Raw genomic sequence first — 6,128 nt, 5'->3', positions numbered from 1 at the left:
TGGTGTGTCCTGTCACTGCCCACGGGGTGCAGTGGGTTCCCTGCGTGCTGCCTTTTCTGCCTCAGCCAGCTGTACCCAAAAGCCACAGCAGCCAAGGCCCCAGTGTCTCAATCTCAGGGCCAGAGGCACCTCTCGTTGCTTATTCCTCTGTGAGGTGTTTCCTGCAGCCCTCCCTGTCCTTCCCCTTGGCACCGGTCCTGTCAGGTCTGGTTGTGCTTACCCAGCTCTTCTCAGCACCTCAGCACCTTCCTGTGACCTCTGCTTCTTATGTACAAACTCTGTTATCTAAGCAGAGCTATCCCCTGACCAAAACACCTTCAGGCACAAGTATGGATATATCTGACTCCCACATAACTGCTCAAGTAGCTTCTCCTTCTAACCTTTCCATCCACAGAGTGCTGCAGTGCTATTTCCCTGCACCATTTTTACATCCTTCTGAAAGAATGAGTGATCTTCAAATACAACGACCTATTGTATTTATTCCCAGGATATATTTAAGTACTGTCCTGAGGAAAGGAAACCTGGTGTATTCATACAGTGAGTGTGCCAAATACCTAGGTCAAGATACCACACTAGTAAATTGTTACAAAATCTACTTCCATCATACATTGTCACAGAGTTAAGATTCCACATCAGGTGGTATTTCCATCCAACTCGTGACATACTATTTTAAAAATAAACTGTATAAGCAGTTAAATTTCAGTGACAACTTTACGTATACAGTCATTTTACTTTGCATTTTTGTCATTTGAAATGAGCAAATGGCATTCTTATAACTACATAATTTCCTCTAAAAGAGGATTGCAGAAAAATCATAGGTGTGGCAAGCAGTTTACATTACATTTAGAGAAATGCAGTTCATTTGTTCAATGTTGACAAGTTTTACATATCTCTTTTATAGATAGCACTGACTGATCAATAAAGATCTTTCTTTTGCTTCAGTGCTAAGTATGGGCATCACCTTTTTTTGCTGTTTGTAAGTTTATATGCTTTCTTCTGATGTATTTTTATACTGATTTGGTGTTGAAATTTTGAAACTAAGGTTTGTTTTCCCCTTTCTTGGAAGCTGAGAAAATCTGTACCTGCTCTGGAGAACAGAATCCAAATCCAGAATGATTGTAACAAACAGGACACATTCTAAAAAAAAAAAAAAAAAAAAGAGGCAAAACCAAAATGACACAACACAACAGGATGCAAATGAGCAGAGACAAATTCAGCACTGTTATCAACTGCAGAAATTCAGGGCGGAGAATTACTGGTTAGACAGCAGTTCCACAGAAATTATTTGGGGGCTATAGTGAATCCAATAAGTGTTTGCCAATAGTGCTATGCTTTTGCTTACACACGAACCACCATGCCATCATGTCCAAACACACGTGAGATAATGTGAAACGTGAGGTAATCCTGCTTTGTGTGGAGCTGCTAAAGCCCCGTCTGGAATTCTGTGTCAGCTTTAGGACTGCACTTTAAGAAGAATGTGCACTAACTAAAGTCTGGATTAAAGCAATAAAATCAATCACAAATCTGGAAAAAAATCGTAGAATCAGAATCATTAAGGTTAGAAGAGGTCTTCAAGACCATCTCGTCCAACCATCACCCTAATACCAATGTCACCCACTAAACCATGTCCCTAAGCACCATGTCCAACCTTTCCTTAGATACCCCCAGGGACAGTGACTCCACCACCTCCCTGGGCAACCTGTTCCAATGCCTGACTGCTCTTTCTGAGAAGAAATTTCTCCTAATTTCTAACATAAACCTCCCCTGGTGCAGCTTGAGGCCATTCCCTCTAGTCCTATCACTGGTTACCTGTGAGAAGAGGCCGACCCCCAGCTCCCCACACCTTCCTTTCAGGTAGCTGTAGAGAGCAATAAGGTCTCCCCTAAGCCTTCTCTTCTCCAGACTAAACACCCCCAGTTCCCTCAGCCGCTCCCCATAGGACTTGTGTTCCAGGCCCTTCACCAGTTTCATAGCCCTTCTCTGGACATGCTCCAGGGCCTTGATGTCCTTCTTGTAGTGAGGGGCCCAAAACTGAACACAGTACTTGAGGTGCAGCCTCACCAGGGCTGAGTACAGGGGGATGATCAGCTTCCTGGTCCTGCTGGCCACACTATTCCTGATACAAGCCAACATGCCATTGGCCTTCTTGGCCACCTAGGCACACCGCCAGTTCACGTTCAGGCAAGCATCTATTAGCACCCTCAGATCCTTTTCCTCTGCCCTGCTTTCAAGCCACTCTCCCACGAGACATCTGAAAAGAGTTGAGAGAAGGAGTTAATGTAAAGAGCAGCTTAAGAGAGGTAGGCAACCTTAACATGCTACAGATTGCAGCAGAGAAAAGAATATATTGTTCTCCCTTTCTGATGTGGAAAATATAAGTACAAAGATTTAATTTGAATATTTGAGAGACTCAAACCAGACGCTACAGAGAATTTGCCAACAAAGTCAGTCATCCTGAGTGAAAAGGAGTGATACATTTACACAAAAAATTCTGTTGCAGGGATGGAGATAATATTATGTGCTGATGAAGCAACTTGTTATCTTTGGGGGAAGAAAGATTCAGGTAATTATGAGGAAGAGCTAAGCGCTGAGGAGTTTATTGAGCTGTCATCACTGGAAGCTCTAAGAGTGGTTAGTCCTGGACACAGTTAATCTTGTCTCAGGCAGGAAAATGGCACAAATGACTGTGAAAGCAGTAATTCCTATGATGCTTATGTGAACATATTCTTGGGTTTGTAGTTCTACTGGAAATTAGATTACCACTATTAACTATGACCTTAACCTGAGGGCAAAATATGACAGAGGTGGTAAAGAAGGAAAACTTTGGTTCCACTTTTGGACCTAGATTCAAGAAAATCATTTTCAGACTCCTCTTTTGCCTCCTAAATTTTAATCAGTTGCAATTTGGAAGTATATAAGAACATACATATTTTTAGATGCATATCAGTACTTAATGAACAATACTAGTGACGCTATCCAAGTTCAGAATTTTAAATTCCATGGTCAGTTTTCAGAGATGGAACTTGGAAAAAAAATCATTTTTCTTAGTGAATCCAATATATAGCAATTGGGAAAAATAAAATAGAACTCTATCCTGGTGTTGTTTGAGTACATAGCTAAATGCATAATTTTCTAATTGTGAGATTGTGAATACTAATAGTTGTCCCATGTTTGACAACTGGAAAGGGAATTTTTCCAAGGTCAATGATGCTTCTGACTCTACATTTACCTTCAGTGTCATGGGCAGAGTTGGTTTAATTGTTTTTAAAGAGTAATAAAAAGAATGTACCCAGTCTCAGAACATGACAAAAAAAGCAGATTTTATCAGGCAAAATTACATACTCCACTTACATTAAAAAAAAAAAAAAAAAAAAAAAGAAAAGCAATTTCCTTCTGACCAAAACATAACAGAAAGCTTTAATTTACAAGGACCTGCTGCATGGATGGTGCTGCATCTCTTTGTCCTAATACTAAATTGCCTTATAAATTTAAAGAGAGAACTATGACATTACAGGACCTTTGAAATTTTCTGATAGCAATCTCTACATAGTGCTGGCATTTTATAAGTTGCTACTTTTGACTTAGCTGAACAAATGAATTTACATGAGTATTCATAGTATTTGTTATTAAATAATTTAAGATTATCACTGTCAATATTTTTGACTGTTGTTGTCCTTATAATTCCTTATCTGAAGGAATTTAACAGTCTATCACTGGACCAGGAAGAAACTGTACCAGATAAGAAGACACAAAGAATAAATCACAAAAACTGTATGGACTATAGACATCTATGAGGGATTTCTGAGGACTCCATCATTTCCTTTCATTGTCAGTTATAATTATGATAAGTTTTGCTGAATTGAAATGGATACAAATATAGTTAATGAATCTCCAACATGTTTATGGATAACTAATGTTAGAGTAGCTGAATTGATATGGTGCACAAGAGTATTTAACAGCTGATTATTTTCTTTGTCTGAAGTAAACATTTTGTTAAAGCAGGATATGAAACATATATCCTTAGCTTTCAAATTTGGGATTCCAGCATAGTAGAGTTTACTGAAACATTTGGGGTCTTCTTTATTGCATAACTGAACCTCACTGTTCTTATTAATAGCCAAGAGTCTCTCAAGCTGATGTTCTTCACAGCAATGAATGGACTTTGGCGTTTAAAAAGGTTACTAAAGCTAACCTTTGGTCCATCAGTTCTTCCTTTGTGATAGCAAACAAAAATATTTAAAGCTCAAATCAAATCAATTAAGCAAACAAAGACCCTGAAGGTCAGGAAGTGGCCCCGATTACTACAGAGAATGTAGATTTTTTGCATTTGTCTTGTCAGGACAAGATAATAAACTGGGTCATTTACTTATGCCTTTCTGAAACCAGAATCTAATCCTAGACTACAAAACCCTTAAACCAGATATAAATAATACTTATGTAGATAAGGAAGCCAAATTTAGGAGAAAAAAAAAAGTTTAAATAAGAATTTTATTTAAATGCAATGTATGTAAAAGATACCAATATTTTAGAAAGAAAAATTAACAAAATTTCAAAATTGCTTTTTAATATACTGTTTTCATTCCATTACCAAATCTGTCCAGACGGGGGAGGTAAATAGCCACATCTTTATGTTACTATGAAGGAAAAGGAACTAATTGAAAAACATAGTTTTCCCTGCATATGTAACTTTAGCTCACTTGAGCTCCATTTGTTGTTGCAAATTCTTTCATCTTCACTAGTCTGGTTTTTTTTTGTTGTTGTTGTTTGCTTTTTTTTTTTTAACTTTCTGATTCAAAGCCTATAAACATTTGCCTTATAGAATAAACCAAGTTAGTACAGAAGTGAAGTCACAAAAACTGTACAGAGTTTGACAGCACACAGTAAATGCTAAGGAGTAATTAGGAGTAAAATGCCACAGCTGATACAAGTGAAGAATTCTGATTTGTGATCAAGAATCACATGTAAGACATACATCATGAAATCTTAACCACATTAAAGCTGATGAGACTTTGACTATTAACTTTGGTATGTAAACATAAGAGGACAAATCAGGGATGAATCACAAATAAGTAAAATGTATAAAAAGAACTAAAACACTGGAGTACAATATCAATAACTCTGCTTGATTTTGCATACAAAAGTTCAAGCAGCACTATGTATTTCCAATTTCTCTTTTTTTGAAAAAAAAAAAAAAGGAGGAAGATTTAGAACAATAAAGAACAAAGGCCATGTACTAGCAATTAACACACTCAGTTCTGTATTCTGTTTTTGTATAGGATTTTCTTCACTAAGGCTCTGTCAGTACTGAAGCTTTACGTTAGTAATAGCTCAATGACAGCACGTTGCTACACTAACCAACAAGACTGAATTTTCTCTAATGATCTGTTTGCTTACACTCATCATCTGATGTAAATCTCAGTCTGAGACACCCAATAAGGGACATACACACATTTAAGAATGAAGTAGTTCATCTGATTTAAATTGTACAGTGATGTATTTTGCTAGATTGGGAGCCAAACTGACAAAATTAGCTGTAAGGTTCACAGTTATAATCTCTCTACATGCAGTTAATTTGTCATTCTGGAATTAAAACCAAACCAAATTGCTTCAATCACAATAAAGATGTGCATTAAACAAGCCCTAATCTTTGCCTAAAGCTACTTGTCTGGTAAGACACAAGAAGTGTATATACAAGTGACTTTGTGACAATTTGGTTAAGAACATTTCTTCCTTTTTTAGTTACCATCCAGTTGTGTGTGGACTGTAATAGCACACACTTGTCTTCTGTAGAGCTAGAGAAACATGAAAGCCTTAATACAGTGTAGTAACGGTGAATCCTCACATTTTCTCCTGCTGTACATGCATTCACATAGAAAGAAGCATGTTAAATGATTTCTTCTCTTTCATTTGATGCTTTCTTCTGAAGAACACTTCCAAAATCTGTCTGAGCTTTTCAGCTTTGCTTTGAACAGCAGAGAGCAATCTCAACAGTTAATCAGGCTCACACCATCTACAGATTAACCACTTTACAAGGCTATTTCCTCCAACGTAAATACCAGCAACAGATTTGCATCTGTAAAATTTCCTGTTGCAGACAGAACAACATGAAAATTTGCTTTCATCAGTCA

The sequence above is a fragment of the Cygnus atratus genome, chromosome 2, assembly GCF_013377495.2.
Source record: "Cygnus atratus isolate AKBS03 ecotype Queensland, Australia chromosome 2, CAtr_DNAZoo_HiC_assembly, whole genome shotgun sequence".
NCBI classification, from domain to species: domain Eukaryota; kingdom Metazoa; phylum Chordata; class Aves; order Anseriformes; family Anatidae; genus Cygnus; species Cygnus atratus.
The sequence above is the reverse complement of the archived record's forward strand: the minus strand, read 5'-3'. Positions refer to the sequence as shown.